Source organism: Mesoplodon densirostris, chromosome 5 (genome assembly GCF_025265405.1).
Source record: "Mesoplodon densirostris isolate mMesDen1 chromosome 5, mMesDen1 primary haplotype, whole genome shotgun sequence".
NCBI classification, from domain to species: Eukaryota; Metazoa; Chordata; class Mammalia; order Artiodactyla; family Ziphiidae; genus Mesoplodon; species Mesoplodon densirostris.
In genome coordinates, this window is record NC_082665.1 from 104,657,946 (window position 1) to 104,679,378 (window position 21,433).

The following is a 21,433-nucleotide window of genomic DNA, read 5'->3' on the forward strand; positions in this document are numbered from 1 at the left end:
AGCTGAGATTTAAACCCAGATGGCTTTGACCCAAAACTTGGGAGTCTAACCTTCAGTACAGCCCTGCCTCCTACATTCAGAACCATAAAACCTTCAAACTAAACACACTGAGACTCCAGTCCAGCCCCTTTCTTCTACTGATGAAGAAACTGAAGTTTTAAAAACTAACTGTTGTGCCCATCCTCTTAATAACAAATTAGTAACCAAACAGGACTAGAACTCAGATCTCCTGCCTCCAACTCCACACAGGACACCATTCTATCATTTAGCGAAATTGCATCACCCAAGAGACTAGAAGACTAGCTTTGCAGTTTAACACACCAGATAAAATACCAAAGAGCTAAATTCAGGTTGCTTCTGTGTTTTCTAACTTGCAGCTGCTTCATCGCAGGATCATACAACACATGATGTGACAGGGACTTAGAGCCACACATAAAACATATTAAATGTGGTCGGCAGTGATGAGATTTGGTACCAAATAAGAAGCTTTAATTAATTTTAAATGGCGCTTTTCATAGTGTCAAAAAGCTCAGTCCACTGAAGTGGAAAAGGGGGTTGGAATGGTGAGATCCTAGCAACCCGGCTAATCTGGGCCCTTCTGAGCAAGCTCATTTGGAATTCTTACATCAGTGCATCGGCATGCTGAGGTGGGGCTCATGGGGACAAACAAAATAGCAACCCCAACTCCGGCACCACTCAGAATCCCACATCCCGGGGAGGCCTGAGAGCTCAGCTGTATTAAGGGGCCGTTGGAGTTTCCCTGTTATTTGTCTACTTTTTGAGGATTAGAACTTCCGCTGGGCTGTGTTCATCTGTGCTGAGAATTTAAACTCGGTGCATGCAACAACAAGAACAGTGAGATCTGCTAGAAATGTTCAAAAAGAAGCCTGTTTTGACTTTTAAAAGCTCTCAGATGCACAAAGAGAAGTAAATTGAGGGGTTTCCGATTTCTCCTGGAGGTCTACATTGGGTGGTGGGTTCTTTTTTCTATCCACCCCTCCTTCATGAGCCTTTGTTTTTTAAAACTGTGATAATGCAGATATTCACCATATGGACCCTGTTGAGTGGTATCATTTTAGAAAGGCTGCTGTAGTCATGTGGTTCTTAAGCACTTTCACACACGTGCACACCTTCTTTTCCTCTCCATGACATAGAAATAGGAATTGTCATTGAGGCCCTTCCTCATAGAGACCATAGAACATATAGTAAGGGCTATTTGAAGACTATTAGAAAACTATGTGGCACAGTTCTCTGGCTTTACAGCTAAGGAAACTGAGGCTCAGGTGTTATGACAAGGATAAGGACACAACCCCAGAATTCCTCATTTTCCTGTTCCTTTCTTTATTATGTGCAGCTCATTATTTACAGGCATCATTTATAAGAGTAGCACGTAAACAAGAGCAAGGTGCCACTGGGAAGGTGACATATTTACTATTTTTCATACAACTATGCTTTGCATATACATCGATGATGATACTAATAATATAAATCTTAAATAGTTCTTAACAAATGAAGTACTCATTTGGGTCAACAGTCATGGATTAAAGATTTTTTTTTCCCCTGCTCTTTTATCTTACCTAAATGCACACCCTGTCACCATGAAAATAACTAACTACAAAATAATTCTAAGTTTCTGATGGCCATACATTTATTAACAAGACCAATAAGACTTTTTTTTTTCCAAACTCAAATTTGATTCTGTTTTGTCCTCTACAGAGAAAAAGAGTGAAACATCACCCATTCCCTACTCATGTTCTCTGTTCCTTTAAAACGTACAAGGGTCTTTAGAATCAGAGGACAGCTCTGCAGCCTAGGTGAGTTGCCATTAGTGGTGGGAATTGCAGACAAAACAATTTAGGCAAGCATCCAAAAGTGCATGCCTATCCAGTGGTCTACACTCTGAAAAGGAGCTAGAAATGATCAGGTTTCCATCACAGGATTTTTAGAAACTTGATATTTGCAAGATTGAAAATATTTTAAGGAAATCCTTTCTTAAAGTGTTCCTTTTTTTTTTTTTTTTTTTTTTTAATTTCTAGCTTAGGTTCAGTTAGAGTGAGGAAGTAGAGGAAAGAGCAAATAGAATAATAATTGTACTTTGCATTAAATTAGAGAAATACTACAACATTGATTTTCATATTCATTTTTAACATTTGAATATTAATGAAAAGTCACAGAAACTCAGGTCAACTCTTTATTGGGAATTTCAAACTTTTTTTTTTTGTAAGGATATTTGAGATATTCTTCACAGTTATTCAAGTCATTCCATTTACTCTGTCTTCAGTATCCAAATGCCACCCTCACTGCCTCTCCTCCCCCCACCAGTTCCCTGCAAACAATCAGATTTTCTTTTCCACTTGACCCTCTGCCTCCTTAATCACAGCCCAAATATGAGATGCTGGCATTAGTGTAGTTATACTGAATTTTTATATGGAATATATTTTTGTATTGAGTTTTATCTTCTTCGTCTGATCTACCAATCATTCAATTCAGAAAGAAAAAATAAGATTGAAGGGAGCCTGCTTATCTTGTTTTATTAGTAACTCTTAAGATAGAAATATTTTATAGAACACTCATTCAGTATCTACTGGGTTTAATATATATATATATATATATATATATATATATATATCATGCAGTTTTCAAAAGCCAGAATGTTCTTGGCATACATGAAGTATAAAATTACCAAATATTACAATAACTGAATCAATAGAATTTATAAATAGATATCTGCTTTGCACATCTGCACGGTTAAAATGCAAATAATGTATTAACTACAACTTTAGACAAAAGAGAAATGAAGTTTAAACCCTAATCTGAAAACATTCCTTTTTGGCATGCTGGGATGTACAGTATGAAACTGTCCCGCTCAGCCACTTAGGAGCTAAGTAAGTAATCATATAGCAGGTAGCAGTCCTTGTAAGTTTAGACCATGGAGGATGAGTGTATGGGGAGGAATCCAAAAAAGTGTTAGTGGAAAAGCAGTAACTTTGTATACATTTTTAATCATTGCTGAAAAAAGAGTAAAGAACTTTTGTTAGCCTTTATATAAGTTCAACAACAAGAGAGGAAAGGTTAAGAATCCTACTTTCAGCTCTAGTGTGGAATTAGAGGTCCATTCTCCCATCAATACACAGGGGATTTGCACACGAGAATGGGAGTTACATGAGCAAATCTTTCAGGGATCTGTGAGAAAATAAACTCTAACAAGAATATCTGGACTACATTTTACAATAGACTGATCATCAAAAAAGACGTGCGTATGGAGATCTTAATATTTCAAGAGCCATCTACAAATACATGTCTAACTGTATAGACAGGTATTTAAATACATATATAAACCATGTACATATAGATTTGAAATCTTCATGTATCTATGTATGCACTAACTCTAGTCAGTAAAACTAACTGGCTCATTAAGTGTTCCAACTGTTTTTTGTTACTGTGCTGTTTTGAGAACCTGATCACAGCACGTAAAATTTCATTTAAATGATTGAAATAGTACTACGGAAAAATTCAAATGCACTTCATACGAATTTTTCTTTTACCTTCTTCTTTTTCTTCTTTTTTTTAGTTGCCTCAACCACAAAACACACATATATATATGCTCATTGCAATTTTTCTCACTTGAGCCTTTTCAAACAATGGATGTAAGGATCTCTATTTTTCTTTAAAAAGACCCAAAGAGGCAAATCTTCCATTTTCTTTTGCAGTAGCACTTTGGATTTTAGCATGCAGACTTCAGCACAAAGCGTTCTTCACTGTGGGAAAAGGGGTGCATTATAGCAAAATTAAGATAGACAATTTCTATGCTGAGATATACATTGTAATATTAAAACCTATAAGGACGTGGGTGACAGGCTCGCTTTTATTAGGTGATTCCAGTTCTTCACTGAATCTGTTTGCTCACTCCTGTAGCAACTTGTTGGTAAGAGGAAGTCTTTGGTGAGAAACGGCATGAAAAACAATGAAAAGCATCAGATTTAATAAAGTATCCAAGGAAAGTCTTAAAATGACACCCACACTATGAAGGGAAAGCCAAATTTGCTTTTTCTGAGGGGAATTTGTGTTTGTCAGGAAGGGTTCCTGGAGGCTTTGTTTGGAGGCCTTGATGTGTGACCAGTGCGCCACAGGCCGCGCTTCACCCTTGCCCTCCTCTACCCTGCTCTGCCCACCCATACCGACACCGCAGGGGGAAGGGTTTCAGAGCAGAAAGAATCAAAAGCTGAGGGACAGAAAAAAAAGTGCTTTTCAGGGTCTGATGTGTGGGAATCAAATGAGAGGCCTAGCTCAAATCCGGTCGCCAGGCAACCAAAGTGATATGCTGAGGGAATATCATTAAAGTTGGAAAGTAAGCAGTCTCTCTGAATTAGTAAACCAACCACAGGATGGACGACGCACCCAAACTCTATAGGGGCTGGACTGCCATTTCTCCAAGGAGGGTGAGCAGGGGCTTTGCTAAGTTAAAGGGGGAACCGAGAGGGAGAGGGAGAGAGAGAACGCAGCTGATCTGTAGAGTTTTTTCATAAAAAAAGACAATGGCTGTCCAGACATGGAGTTGGTGGTGAAATATGGTAACTGCCACGGCTGCAGCTGGCTCTCTGACACAAGATTAATAAGTTGCCGTTTCCTAGCCGACCAGAACCTAGTGGGAACTATCCAGCATTTTATCTTGAATTGTGGGTAACAGCCTTACTGCAAGCTGGCCTAGTTTACTGCTCTGTTTTTTCCAGATCTCCCAAAGTGCAGCAAACATCTGTGACTCTAATGAGGTCATCATTGAGGGTGTCCAGAGAGCCAGGCCCTGAGAACTGACCTCACCTCTGCCTGAACATAAAGTATAAGTGCTGTGGGGAAGCAGGACAAATTAAATAGGGGAGCCGGCACTTGGCTGTAAGTTAAGCTCTTAAGAAACTTTTTGCTGTGATCAAAAAAGAGAGAGAGAGAGAGAGAGTGTGAGAGACAGAGAATATTGAGGTTCAGAAATGACAGTACAACAAAGCAGTAGCAAGCCTACAGAATTAGATTTAGGCCTCACTGATGAATATTATCACTGACGTGAACAAGCAAAGCTTATCTGGGCCTTCCTTCTTGAAAGGCTGAATAAAATTGAATTGCCAACTTCTGCACTTTACCACATTTTGGTGGAAATGGCTCAGAGACCTACATGATTTAAAATGAAGCCTCGGTGAATTCAACCACAAAGCATATATACATGTTTCTGACAAAAAAAAAATTGCAAACATTATGCAACATGGCGTATCTTTTATAAGTAATTTGATTACAGACAGAGAAAACAAATCAAACCTCTCCAGATAGGTCTTCAACCCTCCCCACCACAGTTATTCCAACAGTCATAGTTTTTATAAATAACATCACCAAGCAAACAGGCAAACACAACCCAAAACTGTGTTCAAATCAGTGAAATATAATAATTTTGTTTAGTCACCTAAGGCAAGAATATCTAAGAGATGATTCTACCTATTGCTTCCTTAAAAACTCCATTCTTATAGGATGATAAATGTAAGTTTAAAAAGGAAAGAAAATGTTTTAGGTTTGGAGGAAAAAAAACATATTTCCAGAAATTGTCCCTATCATTTTGTTTATAAATACACTGGCCACATGTTGATTACGTATTGTCCATTTCATCCACATCTGCCCACAGAGAACAATCAAGGCAGTGGTGACATCTTTGATGTCTAAGGAAACAACTAGGTGAATAAAGTCCAGAAGGAGAAAAAGAGATGGAGGACATCCTCAAAACTCATCTAGAAACCTTAATTCATACGTATTAACTCACGCTGTATGCAGATATATTTTTCCCTGAAATAAAATCAATGAGACCCAGAATGCTATGTCCTGGTACTTTCATAATGAGTTTTGATTTTGGAAAAGTGGGAATATTATGATGAGATTAAACTTGCCAAGTTTATATTTTATTATTTGCACATTATTATCATTTTTTAGACGAGAGCTAATTCAAGAGATACAGAAGACTAGTAATAGAGAAGCAACCACTTTCTCCAAAGCCAGTAAATGTCACGCAAAACTCTCATTTGACCACGTGGTATAAGGGCTCGGGAATGAGAGGGCAGTAGCAGATGGGCCAGCCAGGAGAAAGTGGTAGCCATTTCTGAATGATACTGAGCCTTTTCAATGAGATAGCAAGAGGGGATAGCAAGAGGGGAAGCAAGGTGTTGTCCTAAGCTTAATTTATGAGTGATTGACATTATGGATTGGGGATGATTATGAGCATGTGCTTAAAATGTAAGCCATTCAAAATGAAGGGTCTAAAACAGTAATGCTAGAGAGAAGTTCTGGTACCACCTGCAAGTCCCTCGATAGAGGCAATTTCACCTCAGAAGAAGAAAGGCAGCAGCTCATTGTTCAAGACCTCAAGCTAGAGTTTAAATGGAAGGAGAGGCTTACAAAACAAACCCACCTTTGCTTGTACATGAATTGGGGAGAGGAGCTTTTGGGGAGCTGAGGTCTATTCCATTACACTCTCTCTCAGTTTTCAGGAAGGGCTTGGCTAGTGCCCATTTCAAGGCTGAGTTTATTTTTTAAATGCAAATGAAGGAAGTGTTGCATTCAGCTTTGCAAACAGTTTTCAGAAATCCTGTTGGCCTACATTTAGCTGGGAAGCAGCAGCCGGTACCAAGTGTAGGGGCTCAAACAATCAAGCAGTTGTTTGCCTCACTCACATTCCTGAGGCAATCTGGTTCCAGCTGAACTCCTTGGGAACAGTCTGGGCTATGTACCCCTGGGGCATCTGCCCCAATTAGCACTGACCCTTGGGAGCCTCCTTACTGGCCCTAGGTCACTAACAACCTCTTGGATTCTGGGTAAACTAGATTACTTTAGGAGCCTCTAGGCTTTCCATAGCGCCAAGGAGAACTGGACATCCAGGCTCACCAACAGAAATTCAGTAACCTTGGCCTCCTTCGGGTTCTCTGAACCAGAGACACACATGGTGGGATCTTTGCCGTGTCTGGGGAACAGTAGGAAAGAAGGCTCAGAGAGTGTTCAGCCAGGCTAAACTCTGTAATGCACAGAGCGAGTACAGGCTGTAGAGTTTCACAGAACTCTTGGATCTTTTCTGTCTAACTGAGTGACATTGGGCAAGTCATCAAACCCTACCAAACTTCAATTTCCTCAAGTGTAAAATGGGGACAAAGTTATCTGATCTGTCCTGCAGTGTCTTCATGAAAATCTAATGATTTAACATATATAACATGTTCAATAAAATGCCTGGCTCATAAAATATCCTCAGTAAATGGGACTTAGTTGAGAAAACTGAAACCCATCATGTTTAACCAGGACAATACCACTCCTGAGAAAATCAGAGGGCACATAATTCTTTAAATCTCTCTGTTTTGCTGTGGTTCATGATCAGTTTGTGATTAGCCCTTCCTTTCTGAGAGAGCAAATAATTCATAATTACTTTGTGTGCCACTCTCCAACCAGCACTTGTAGGCGCTGTGTGGGCAACAGAAGGAATATATGACGTGATCTCCAGCTTTGAGGACCTGACTGCAGGCACGGAACTGACAGATCATGAGCCAACTCAAGAACAGCTTAGGCATCAAACTGCACAATCCTGAGCAACGTGTGCAATGGGAGGTGGAAGGAGGGAGGAATCGGCATGGGCTGCCATGGTCGAGGAAAGCTCCATGGAAGCTTTGAAGTCTACTATGAACCAGATCCTGAGAGACATTCAGATAAGGTGGAGACTTTCTCTAAGGAACTTAGAAACTAGACTGGAGAGAGACGTAATAACAGCCCACTTCAAAATGGTGTGGTGAGTGCTAAGAATGGGCTTGGGGGAGGAAAATACTGTACTATAAGAGTATGGAAGAAGAATGGCTTAGGTTGGGTTTGAAGGAGAAATTGGATTTAGGTAAATACTAAGCAGGTGGATCAGCATAAACAAAGATATGACAGTGGGAAACAATCAAGATTGTGTGTGTGTGTGTGTGTGTGTGTGTGAGAGAGAGAGAGAGAGAGAGAGAGAGAGAGAGAGAGATAGAGAGAGTGAGAGAGAGAAGGAGACAGAGAGAGAGAGAGAGAGAGAGAAAAGCAAGCTCAGGAGAGGAACAGGGCATGTCAGTGGAAGGAAAAATAGAAATTCTAAAATTAGATATAAGATTTAAAGAAGAACCTATTCTAAATGATCTCTATTTATTTTTATAAATGTGGCAGATGATCATGCTAAGAGGCTAGCATAGCCCATAATCTGCAGGTTATAAAGTCCAAGGATTTTTGGATGTGGCTTTTGTGAGTGACCTGACAGGATAGAGGTCAGCTATGAGTTTATTCACATTTGAATACACTCCTCTTTCCCATAGAGAAACTTCACAGGCTGGTGGTATTGACCAGAGCAGGACTGGAACCAAGGGTGATTTTGTGAGTTGGTTTTCTTGCTTTCTTTTTTTTTTTTTTTTTTGTATTTTATTTATTTTTTATACAGAAGGTTCTTATTAGTTATCTATATTACACATATTAGTGTATACATGTCAATCCCAATCTTCCAATTCATCCCACCACCCCCGCCCCGCCGCTTTCCCCTCTTGGTGTCCATACGTTTGTTCTCTACATCTGTGTCTCTATTTCTGCCCTGCAAAGCGGTTCATCTGTACCATTTTTCTAGTTCCACATATATGCGTTAATATATGATATGTGTGTTTCTCTTTCTGACTTACCTCATTCTGTATGACAGTCTCTAGAGTTGGTTTTCTGATTAAGGTGTGCTCTTGGAAATTAATCAGGAAAGGAGAGATCTGGGCCCAAGGTCCCCCAGGAGAATTAGCTGACCAGGCATTGGGCCTGGGATAGGAGTGGAGGGAATGTGGAAATAGGGACACAGAAAGTATTTCTGGAGTTGGCTGAGAGAAAGAAACTAGAACTAAAGACAGCTTTGAGGCTTTCTGAAAACCTCTATATCCCAATCCAATTCCCAGCAAGTCCTCCCTGCTTCTTTGTCTTGAGTCACCTACTATCTTGGCCGATCCCTGCTGGCTTAGCTGTCTGCACCGTATTCTGGGGCCAGAAAGGAAAGGTGTTGAGCTTCTGAGTCATTCCTGGCTGGGTCATTCAAGGCTCTATCTTATGGAACTACACTTGATGATAATCACTGAGCCATAGTAGCCCAGGAGGTCTCCAGTGCTAGAACAAATGCTCCTTTGAGGAGAAGAAGTATGAGCAGTCATGGGCTTCTTTCCTTAGCAGCAAGAGACCTGGAGATATTTACTTGCTCCCACCATGAGGACTGGACATAAACAGACAGTTGTTCTGCTGTGTGATTACTTCAGGGGCACTGGGAAGATCAAGCTGTTGAAATACAACCACTCCATACAGCCTAAGAGTCATTCGGGTTTTTCCCTCCCTCTTTCATTCAACAAACATTTATTAAGCACCTCTTATGATCTAGACGCTGTGCTAGTCACAGTCGCCATCCCCAAAACCTCACAGTCAAGTGGAGGAGACGAATGGAGTGAGAAGTGCTGTTAGACATAAGCGTGGGACACGGGGGGAGCCCAAAGGCTTTGGGCTTTGGGATTGGAAAAGGTTACAGAGAGAGGAGACAGAACACAACATGGAATAGTTGGCCTGGTTGCATGCAGGGACATGTGGGACAGAAAGAGCTGAAGCAGGATGGGCAGGCAGGTAGAGGCCATGAACAGTCTTGCATGGCAGGCTAACAAGTCAGGGTTTTACCTCAAAGGTAATAGAGCATCATTGAGTGTCTCACATGAGGAAGTGGCACAATCAGTATTTGTGTTTTACAGCAATATTCTGGCAGCTGAGAGGTAAAACACCTTCAGAGGTGGAGATGGGACAGGAAGATATCACCGATCTGTGTGTCAGACAATCAAAATATTAGTTACCCTTCTACAGATATAACATTGAGACTCCAGTTAGTTTACTTGATCAAATCTTCATGGCTCCCCATTGGAGTTTCTTGAGGACAGGCACCCATGTTTCTTATTTTGGGGTGCTCCTCATTTCAGCAAAATGGCTGCTGAATCCATGGCAAATGGAGGACAAGGAACTGGGTTTCAATGTTCTGGCCTGGAGCTTTTTTGACGACCGCACACTGGTCCTCTGAGAGACTTTAATTTCGGAGATGGTTGAAGGCTGGAGTAGCCTTATATGTAGTACACACCCCTGCACTATAAGGTGTGAATACTGAGCTGAGCAGACTTGTCTGGGCAGAGGGGAGCTCTGCAGAGGTGAAAGAGGAAGTGTCCCCTTCAGTCTCCAGGGGATTGTTCAAGTGGAAGGCACTTTGTCGGGGGCTGCAGCTATTAAATTGCTGAAGAGGGGGACTTTGGGCAATGCAGAGTCAGGAGGAGGAGGGAGGAGCTCCTCACAGAGCAGCTCCTAAGAGGTAGGAGAGACTCAGGAAGTGTCTCAGCCCCACTTGGACATTTTGTTGCTGGTCTACCTCCACCTCACTCTTCCATCCCCAAGACTAAGTGAGGAGCTTTTGATCTCTCATTCTCTGTCAGGTCAGTTCAATTTGCCTTTAGGCACCTAACAGATCCTGTCCACCCAGAGAGTGAAAGCAAGGTGTATGAATGTGGGTGCAGGCTGCACAGCACAGTGACTGAATGGACTCTGGGGTCTGAGCTCTGGCTCTTTTGGCCTTAGTTTCCTCATCTGTAAGACGTAAATAATAATAGCACCCACTTCATAAAGTTGCTATGAGGATATGGTAGATGATATTTGTAAAGAGTTTAGCACAGTTTCTGCCACAAGTACTGAAAAAAAAGATTAACGTTGATTATTTTCAGGAGCTGGGGAAGTGGGACAGGCATGGAACAATCACGGGTGGTCCCAAAGATGCATCTAACTCTCATCAACTACATTAAACTAATTGGGCACTGGATGGTTCTTCAGGGGCCTGAGGGATCTGGCCCCATCCAGACTTGTACAGACACCTGGGGAATGTATGAGGAAAGGCCCCTGTGACAAATGAGAGCGTGGCACTGACAAGGGGTTGTTCAAAGAGCCTTGGGGTTCTCATCCATGAAAGCAAGAACCAGCAGCTTGAAGGAGTGCTAGGAAATCTGTCTACGTAATCACTTTTTGAAAAATACCAGACTAGCTAAAATTGGGAAGGAAAAGAAATATGGTCATTTCCTCAGATCACAACCCTAATATTGAACCAGCAACGTCTGAGGACTTGAAATACAAAAGAGACTGTATTTCTTCCAGTCATCCTATTTATTTTCATTAGCATAATGTAAAAAAGCAAATAAAGCATTAGAAAAAATAGGCAAACTCTTAATAACCCAAAGAATCTTTACTCAAAAGAAAAAATATAACATTTGACTTCACCAGAAAAAAATCTGGTTGAAATATCTAGTATTAGCATTATCACTGATACATTTTCCCAATTATTATAATAACCTTGGCATTTCTTGTAGACACTAAATCAGCAGAGAGACCAGTAGAGAATAAATATAACAAAGAGTGAAATGATATTTGTTATATCTAAAAAATATTAAAGCTGAGCTAAAACTTCCATATGTTCTTCAAAACTAAAAAGTTTTATTTCCACTTTTAGAAATCTAGCCTAAGCCAATGGACAGAAATTCATCCAATGAAATATGTAAAGATATTTATTACAGAATTACTATGATGGCAATAATTGAAAATAAACTGCATGTCCAATAACAGGGGACCTGTGAAATACACAGGATGGAATATTATGCAGTTCTTGTAAATGATATATGTTAATATTATTAAAGATATGGGGGAAATACTCAAGACATAATAATATTATTATTATAATTATTTTTTGGCTGCACCGCGTGGCATGTGGGATCTTAGTTCCCTGACCAGGGATGGAACCCGTGCCCCCTACATTAGAAGCATGGAGTCTTAACCACTGGACCACCAGGGAAGTCCTCAAGGCATAATATTAAATAAAAAAGATACAAAACTGCAAATGGAGTATGATATCACATATATAGTAATAAGACTAAAAGGAAGTTTACTAAAATGTTAACAGTGGCTATCTTTGGGTTGGCAAGATTATAGGTGATTTTTATTTTCTCCTCTATTGCAATATTTTCTAACTTTATAAACTATGTGCATGTAATACTTCTATAATTAGTTTAAAAAACAATAAAATTATCCTGCACAGTTATAGTTGTTTCAGACCTTATAAAAGGAGCTAATTATTTCTGCCCATAACAAATTCCACTTAGCTCTATTATGGGAAGATTTAAAACTGGTTCTGTATCATGAGCTTTAAACACTCTCCTCTCCCACCCCCAGATCTCCCAGTCCCAAGCCTTTTTAAAGTTAGAGTTTCTGATTTCTGAGGCTATTCACAGATTGCACCCCCAATTGTTCCCTCTTTTCATCCACTGGTGAGTTTCTGTCTCATACCCACTTTATTCTTTCTCTTGTATATTAATGAGGGAAAAAAATGAAGATAATAATCACACTGAGCAAGAAGGTATGTGTGTGCCTTGAGTAAAAAACAGTTTATAAAATCAAATATATGGGGCTTCCCTGGTGGCGCAGTGGTTGAGAGTCCGCCTGCCGATGCAGGGGACATGGATTCGTGCCCCGGTCTGGGAAGATCCCACATGCTGCGGAGCGGCTGGGCCCGTGAGCCATGGCCGCTGAGCCTGCGCGTCCAGAGCCTGTGCTCTGCAACGGGAGAGGCCACAACAGTGAGAGGCCCGTGTACCGCAAAAACAAACAAACAAACAAACAAAAAAACATCAAATATATGATAAAAAAGTGACCCCTTGCTTTAAAATAATTCACATTAATAAATTCACCTTTAGAATCTACTCTAATGCATTTGAAATGCAATTTGATTGTTAAAGGTGTGAATTTTCCCAACTTTTCAGGGCCCACCTATGGGTTTCTCCATGTCACTTCAGCCTCCAGGGTCTTCTAAGGTGGGTTAATCTGAGTCCGAGGTATAAAAAAGCCCTGGCAAGGCTGCAGGGAAGCAGCGTGGAAGAGGTTGTTCTTTAGGTTAGGATTACCTTAAGGCAAGCAAGACACTGACTTCAGGCACAAAATTTAAGGGGGGGGGGCAAAAAGTTCATAATCGAAATAAATACTATTTTTAATGTAATATTTTTTAAAATTGAAATTAATGCAAAAAATCCATGATGAACAAAATATCAAAATTTTGAAAAGGCCAGTACTGTGCCAAGCCATACTGGAGACTAAGATGAAAGTAAAAATTGTTCAGTCTTATAACTACGTCTTCTGTGTTTTTTAATTATCCAGTTTTTCCACAACATTAAAGTTGTGTAAAAATATTGAAACATTAAAAAATTGGTGTCTGTCCACTCCTCAAGGAATGAAATCACGTAAGAATCACTCCTCAGATTCTGTCACTTCCTCAAAACCGGCCATAATGAGAAGGCCCAAAGCTCTGAGTCAAACATTTAACAAGTATTGTGCCTCAAGTCCACTTAATTATGGGTTTTAATTCCCATCCCAGGATAGGCACTGAGGGCTTGCATTCTAGAAGTGGACATCCTGAACCTATACCATTCAGTTCATAAATATTCATTGAACACGCACTGCACGCCGGGCCATTTTCTAGGCACTGATGCTATGCTGGTGCATGAAACAGACCTGAGCTTGCATTTCACTGAGCCCTTTATTCACTGGTTTTCCTTATTTGTTTGACTGTTTTAAATGGATGTTTGTCACCCAGCTTTTCTTTTGCAAGCTGCTGTAAATTCATTCCGTTAGTTATCTATATCATTCTTGGGGTTACTGAAATGGGTTGTCCTGCTCTAACTCTTGCATTTCGCACTGGACCTTTACACTTCTGTGATGGTTTATTTCCCACATGTATAAGTCTTCTCTGCCATTCTGCCTTTGCTTTTCCTTTTTTTTTTTTTTTTTTTTTTTCCGGTATGTGGGCCTCTCACTGCTGTGGCCTCTCCCATTGCGGAGCACAGGTTCCGGACGCGCAGGCTCAGTGGCCATGGCTCACGGGCCTAGCCACTCTGCGGCATGTGGGATCTTCCCAGACCGGGGCACGAACCCGCGTCCCCCGCATCGGCAGGCAGACTCCCAACCACTGCGCCACTAGGGAAGCCCTGCTTTTCCTATTTTCTGCTTTCCCAAGCCCAGTACTTTACATATAGTAGATGTTCACTAAATATTTGAGGATCACTTGATTGTTGAATGAATGAATCAGTAAAGGAATCAACAAAGGAAGGAACAGTGAATGAATGTACCTGGTCCCTGGAGGGAGGAAGGCAGAATCATCATGTGCTACCTTCCTGTTTTTGTATGTTTGATATATGAATACATGATCGTGTATGTGTTGTTTGTGTATGCTGAGGAGCATTCGCAGGTGGAATAGAAACAACAGAATAAGCCTTCACAGTAGTGGTGTTTCGGAAAGAACCCTGACCTGAGAGATGTGTGCTGTTGGGCAAGTCACTCCTCCTCACTGAAGGGGTCTCTCTTTCCTCATCTGTAAAATAAGGGAGCAGAACTGTGAAATCTAAAGTACTTCTCAGCTCTCACAAGGGTTGAGTCCAAGGCTCCTGATGCTGTAGGTGTCAGCTAGTGTGGGTACCAGCGAGCACTGTCTTGGATTCTTTTGTGTTTCAGTGTTCTTAGAAAAGGAATGCCCTCTAATTCTACAATATAAACATCAGTCAGGAGAAGTGGGGCAATTGTGGTATTTCTTACTGATGAAGATTCCAGGAAATGGCTGTGTAATTCCAAGATGTCCCTCTGGTATTCAGTTATTTTAATGTTAAAATGAGGAAAATCCAAAGAATCACCTCAGGTCCCTCCTAGGATAACATATCTGTTTAGCATGTTCTACTTTGAGAATTTTTGTGCTCATGTATGATTTGGGTGGGGGGACATTATTCCATTTTTAATTCAACCCTTGAGAGAACTGGTAAATCAAATGCCAGCTCCTGAATACAATTAACAGTAACTAATATTTGTATAGTGTTTTATAGTTTACACAGACGTTTTCACATTTATATTTCCATTTAATCCTCAATACAGTCCAGTCCTACGGTATGGGAATGTTTTCTTATAATCTGCTTTTTTTTTTTTTTTTTTTTTGGTGTGTGTGGGCCTCTCACCGTTGTAGCCTCTCTCATTGCAGAGCACAGGCTCCGGACGCGCAGGCTCAGCGGCCATGGCTCACGGGCCCAGCCGCCCCGCGGCATGTGGGATCCTCCCGGACTGGGGCACGAACCCGCGTCCCCTGCACTGGTAGGCGGGACCCTCAACCACTGCGCCACAAGGGAAGCCCTATAATCCTCTTTTTATGTGTTAGGAAAATGAGCTGAGCCTGTGGTGTCCATCTTTGGACCCCAAACCTCCAGCTTTTTGTAGACACAGTTTTTTAAAAAAACTCTTTCAAGGAGGAAGGGGCTGAAATGGAGCAGGCATCCAGCAGAATCTATACCATTGTCTCTCTGCGATTAGGGGAATGCTTCCTGCCCTGGAGGACAGGGTGGAATAAATCAGTGGTTCCCTCAAACTTGGCCTCAACCTTGACCTGTGGAATCAGAATCTCCAGGGAGAGATTTAAATTTCAGTTCTGAAAAAAATTTCAGAATTTCATAACTTTTTCTGTATTAAAAATCTCTCATATAAAATTTTAATAAATATTTATTCAGTGACTATTTTGTACCCATTTGCTTTTCTTTTTCTAGTTGACAAAAGAAAAAAGATGTAACACTGTATTTGGTTCCCCCATTTTTAGTTTATGTGTACATATCTGGAAGTCTGTGAGTTTCTCAGAACTTTTTTGGACTGTGAAATGCAAAACTCTAGAAAACAGTGATGTACACCCATTACTTTTATCATATTACTTTCCTACATAAAAATCTTGAATGGTCTTTCATTACTATTAGATTAGGTACTAGTTCCTAAGTCTAACTTGGTTACAAACTGTTTGATCCCAACTGCTCTAGGTTTTCATTTTTAAGCTATGAAATGAGGTTGTTTGACTAAAGAGTTTCCAAAATAATTCTCAGCCCTTAAATTCTGTGGATTTATAAGTGTCACAGATACGAGTCCTGTGACATTCAAAGCGCAATAAGCAAAGTTTCCCAGGGAAGGCTTCTTCTGAAGACAGAGCAAGGCTGGCTGGGGGAACACCTACTTTCCTGGGTGGTGTTGGTCCAGTGAGTGTGGTTTGGGTGTCCACTCGCAGAAGCTAGAGCTCCACCCATTTCCAGCAAGGAAGCTAACTGAATTCAAGTCTAATGAATGTTTATCAAAATATCATAATTAAAAAGAACATAATGTAGTAAAAGTTGAAAATTAATCATTCAATGTGAACTGTCCAAATGACAATTCAATGCTAACTTTCCTTAGTATATCACATTTAGGTCTTTATTTTTTGGCTGCGTTGGGTCTTCGTTGGTGCATGCGGGGTTTCTCTAGTTGCAGTGAGTGGGAGCTACACTTCATTGCAACATGTGGGCGTCTCATTGAGGTGGCTTCTCTTGTTGCGGAGCACGGGCTCTAGTAGTTGGGGCACGTGGGCTCTGTAGTTGTGGCTCACGGGCTCTAGAGGGCAGGCTCAGTAGTTGTGGCACACGGGCTTAGTTGCTCCACGGCATGGGGGATCTTCCTGGACCAGGGATCAAACCTGTGTCCCCTGCATTGGCAGGCGGGTTCTTAACCACTGAGCCACCAGGGAAGTCCCACATTTAGGTCTTTTAAGATGTTTGTTTTATTTAGTGTTAAGAACCTATTTCATTTCTTGAGGGAACTAATTAATTTCTCTTCTTCTTTCCTTCCTTCCCCCCTTCCTTCCTTCTTTCCTTCCTTCCTTTTATCCTTCCATCCTTCTGTCCTTCCTTTTTTTTCTTTCTTATTCCATTAGTACCTTTAACAGAAAATGAATATCTCCACGACTTATTTTAACCCAGATCCCATCACATGCATGGAAAGAAGTAAATCAGAACAATGTATGTGTGTTGTGAAAACGAATAATAAAGCAGCGATAGATGACTATTATTGTGGTTGTTATGATATTGTCAAATAAATTCATGTACAATACGTCCATTCAGAAATCTAGCAAAACACAAAAACTTTTTTTTTTTTTTTTTACTTTTTTTAAAAGCTTTGTTTTAAAAAGACACCTTCTTGTCACTGGTACTTGTGAGTGAATAAAATGAAATTGATGCCTAGCAGGGGAAAAAAAAGGAAAATACTTCTTTACTTTGTATTAAGAATACGTGACATCTTTGCTGTCAGTGATAGTGAAGTGAAATACATACCAAATATGTCTTGACATAACTTGACAGGAATGTATGTCTTCTTTTCTCTCATTTATTTTTGTGATAAGAATATGTGATTTTGCTGCCAAGGAAGCTTGTAATGTTGTAGAGAAATGGAAATGAAATTGTGTTGGGTATGTCCAATTTCCCCTGACAGACTGGCATAAGCTATAGCATGCATGAAGTCTTGGGAAGTTAACAACAGGCCTCAGCCAGCAAGACCCAGGCATTGACATTTGTCAAAACAACTTTCCTCAACACATCAAAATGTTCCTTTCTCTTTTGTGTTATTCAGATGTGTTCGGGTAACTACGTTTTAGAAAATGGTGACTATCAGAGAATCATTGCCATCCACATGTGAACGATATCAAGAGAAAAAAATTTTATCTTTACCACTCAAATATAAGCCTATTCCGTTTTGATTGTCCTTAATCCACGAGGGTCCTTTAAAACAAGTCAAAAATCTAGTATAACTAAAAGTGTTGCCTTTTTGTTTTGTGGGGTTTTTTCCCCCCCATAACCTGACAGATGTAAATGTCACAACTTGGTTCTTTTTCCTCCTTTTCAAAGCATTGCACAGATGGATGTTGTGTGATGGTGTGAGTTTGGTCTATTGTTCTTGAGTTCATTGCTTTTTTAAATTGTTGCCTTTCTTGGAAGAACTCAAATCATCTGGGTACCACTGGCCCTTGAGAAAACGTTCTAAATTTCTTACTCTATTGCTAAGGAGCAACGGATGTTAGGTGAGGTGAGTATTAAGCACAACAAAATAGTATTTTAAGTGAACCTCCAATTCTGTCTTTTGGGGGCTGTTTCAAGGATACACACACAATTTCTAGAACCCTAGCAACAATTTCTACAATAAACTGTGTTTGAAGGTAGAATTCCGTACCTAGGGCAGACAGAAAGAGAATCAGCCAGCAGTGTAATCACTGCTCTGCTGTGTGAAGGAATATTGAGCTCAGATGCCTCCAGAAAGCCCACCAGGCCCAGAGGCACTGGACAATAAAAGGGGAAAAATAATAGACGCCAATGCTTTATTAAGTATATTTTTTCTCACTTAGGTGCCCATTCCCTGGTCAGACAATTAGTTGAGGTTCTTTCCAGAGAAAGTGTTACCCACCAAGAAAAACTCTTTTAACCTTTCAAAATAACAAATATCTTTAATGACTTTTATTCCCTTTCCACTGACATCACAGATACAATGTGGCCTGTCTTGAAGTCAAGCCCAAACTGAAATCACTGCTGGCAGAGAAAGGAAAAATAGAACATTGACAATAAGAGTGACAGATGAAGCTTTGGGGACCTTGAAAGGAAGAATAACTCAAGCTATGACCTGGGACAGAAATACTGCACCTTAGTAAAATACCTGCCCAATCTGTAAGTTAATAGGCAGGTACATTTGCACATGATAACGGGCTAAATCCAATGCTTGATAGAAGTTGGTATTATTTTCCATAAACTTGTTTAAAAGGAAAGCTGGACATGCTTTAGCAAGAACCTTTTGATTATAGACCAACTGTTCATCACCACATTCCCTGGGGAAAACATTTTTATTTGGTTGTATGAAAGGTTAACATTAACTAGAAATATTTCTGAAGAAAAGACTTCCTAAATTTGCTTAATCTTGCTACAAATGATTATTAAGCACTTAATAGGGTAAAGATATATATATATATTATATTATATATGATATATATTATACATATATTTTTCCGAAGATAAAGGCAACCATGAAAATATCGCTTGATTTATTTGCAGGAGGGAGAAACTTTATATTTTATGACTTACAAAATCTCTTAGTTGTATCCCAACTTCTATTTTATTTTAATTGTGCTACATTTCTAAATGATTACTTGAGCTACAGGGGAAAGTTCAGTAGGCTCTATCAATTTCTAGTGATTTCTGTCATCGACTCCTAATTATCTGTGCTTGCTTTGCTATTCACCTTAGATTTCTTTAAAACACGATTTGTCTAAGGCTTATTCACTCTTGGTTGGTTTGGCGATTGGTAGTAACGTTGTTCTAATATTACCCATTACAGTGGAATTTTTCCCCAGTGATGGTCATGGTAGGTCTTTTCTATCAGGTATAGTTTACTTCTAGAGCTGTCAGAGAAGAATTTAATTCCAGTAACTAATTATTTGAGATAAATTTCCCAAGGAGTCTTCAGCTTAGGCTTTAGAGGCACTGCCTTCTATTCAAACAATGTGAAACGTTTTAGGTCATATGAATAATTAAGTTTGCATCATTGTGAAATAAATGCATAAGCCTACATTTTCATTGAAGTTTATAAGTCCATGGCTGAAGCAAATGTGTGTTTCCCTCGTTCCCTCTGTGGATAATAATGGCACAAAGTCATAATGTTTATTTTGCCTTTGATATAAATTTAAATCAAGTAAGGATGGTTCAAGTGGACACAAGGAAAATCTGGTTGCTTCCCTGGGTCCATCAGCATCTTAACTCACTTTTCAAATGTTTTGGGGCTTGCAAAGGCTGAAACATATTTTGCCATGCCCCTTTTCCCTTATTTCATAAACCAACATAATTTAAAAGAAAAACTTCATCCATATGTTTCTGATTAATCTTTACTAAACTCATCAAAATGGTGTTTTGTAAGAGTGATTTGGTGTCCAAGAAGTCTTTTGAATCTCTCTGTAACAGGCCTTCCTAATGCCATTCCTCTTTGAAGCAGGAAGTTGTGTTTTGCCAACAGTAAAGAAATTCAAAACCCCAAAGGGTTGAGATCAGTTTAAAACTTCAAGCCTGAGGGCTCTGTGGGGCTCTACATTTGGCAAATAGGCTACTTTCCTTCTGACTTGGAAATACCTTACTCTCCTCCCACAAGAAATGCTCTATTTATTGTTTTGCTAAAATACCTGCTAAAATCTAAACTATCTTCAGATTCTTTGATACATAAAAGTGTATGAACTAGAAAGCAGGGCTTAATGTTTAATTTACTCTAAAGCGATTTCATTTGATTGTCCATTTGGATCTTTCTTTAATTTCCTTGTTTCCTGACCACACACATCTTTATAATTTGGGTTTACCCAAAATTTTACCAGAAGAGGTGACCATAAAGATCTTACAAGCTGGAAATAAGTGCTGGGCAACCTGTGGCTTTCCTCCTCGGGTTGCCCAATAAAGACATATTTCTTGATGTACTAAGCTAACATTTCACACTATATTTTGTATTCTTATTTATGTTGACAACCAAAAATTCAATGCCGAAGATTTCGAATAATGTGTTCTATGTCACAAGGTGAACCATAATTCACAGTTGGAGATGTTTGCTAGTTTTTCAATGTAGTTCATTTCTATTCATATATTGAAAGGAAGACCTGTATAATTTCACTTTGTTTTTTATACAGTGGGTGAGAAAGAGGACAAGAGAGAGTGAGAAAGAAAACAAAATAGTTTGTACAACGAGTTAAGCATCCAGACCACTCTGGTCCTTTGTCCTTGCTGTCTCCTGGCCATGAAGTGGGAGTGCCCTCTAGTGAAACTTTAAAATCATTGGAAGATATTGGGTGTATTGTGATTAAGAATTCCTCCTAAATTCTTGTTTCAAAAATCTCTGGGCCTTAAAAAGTTGCATAAGTTTTAAAAGAGACTCGAGAAAAACACAAAACGCCATCAAGTAAAACTATTTCTTTAGGAAACAAATAGAAATGGATATCTTAAAAGTCCATGTCTATAATCCCTCTTTGGTATCTATCTATCCTATCTAGCGAGAGATGCCAAGGACACATAAGTAGCATATAACTAAAGCTACGATTATATAAATGAAAACTTATATAAAAACATAACTACCTGCCTCTCAAGAAGTAAATCACTTTGAAATGTGACAGTAAAGCAGTAGTAGCAATACACACAAGTAAACAACTGAAAAACACATTCTGTCATCTAGATTACTCCAAAGTTCTTTGTAGAAAGCAGCATATGCTTACTGTGATGAAATTTGATGTGTTCTGGAAAAAGTACAAGACTGGGAGTCTGTGTCTTGTCCTGGACTTCACTTACCCACTGTGTGAGTTTGGGTAAAACCTTTACCTCTCTGAGCCTCAGGGTCATCATCATCTGCAAAATGAGCTGAAGAACATCTGCCCTGCCACCTCATAGGATAGTACTGGATGAGATAAAGTGTGGGAAAGGGCTTTGAAGGTAAAGTA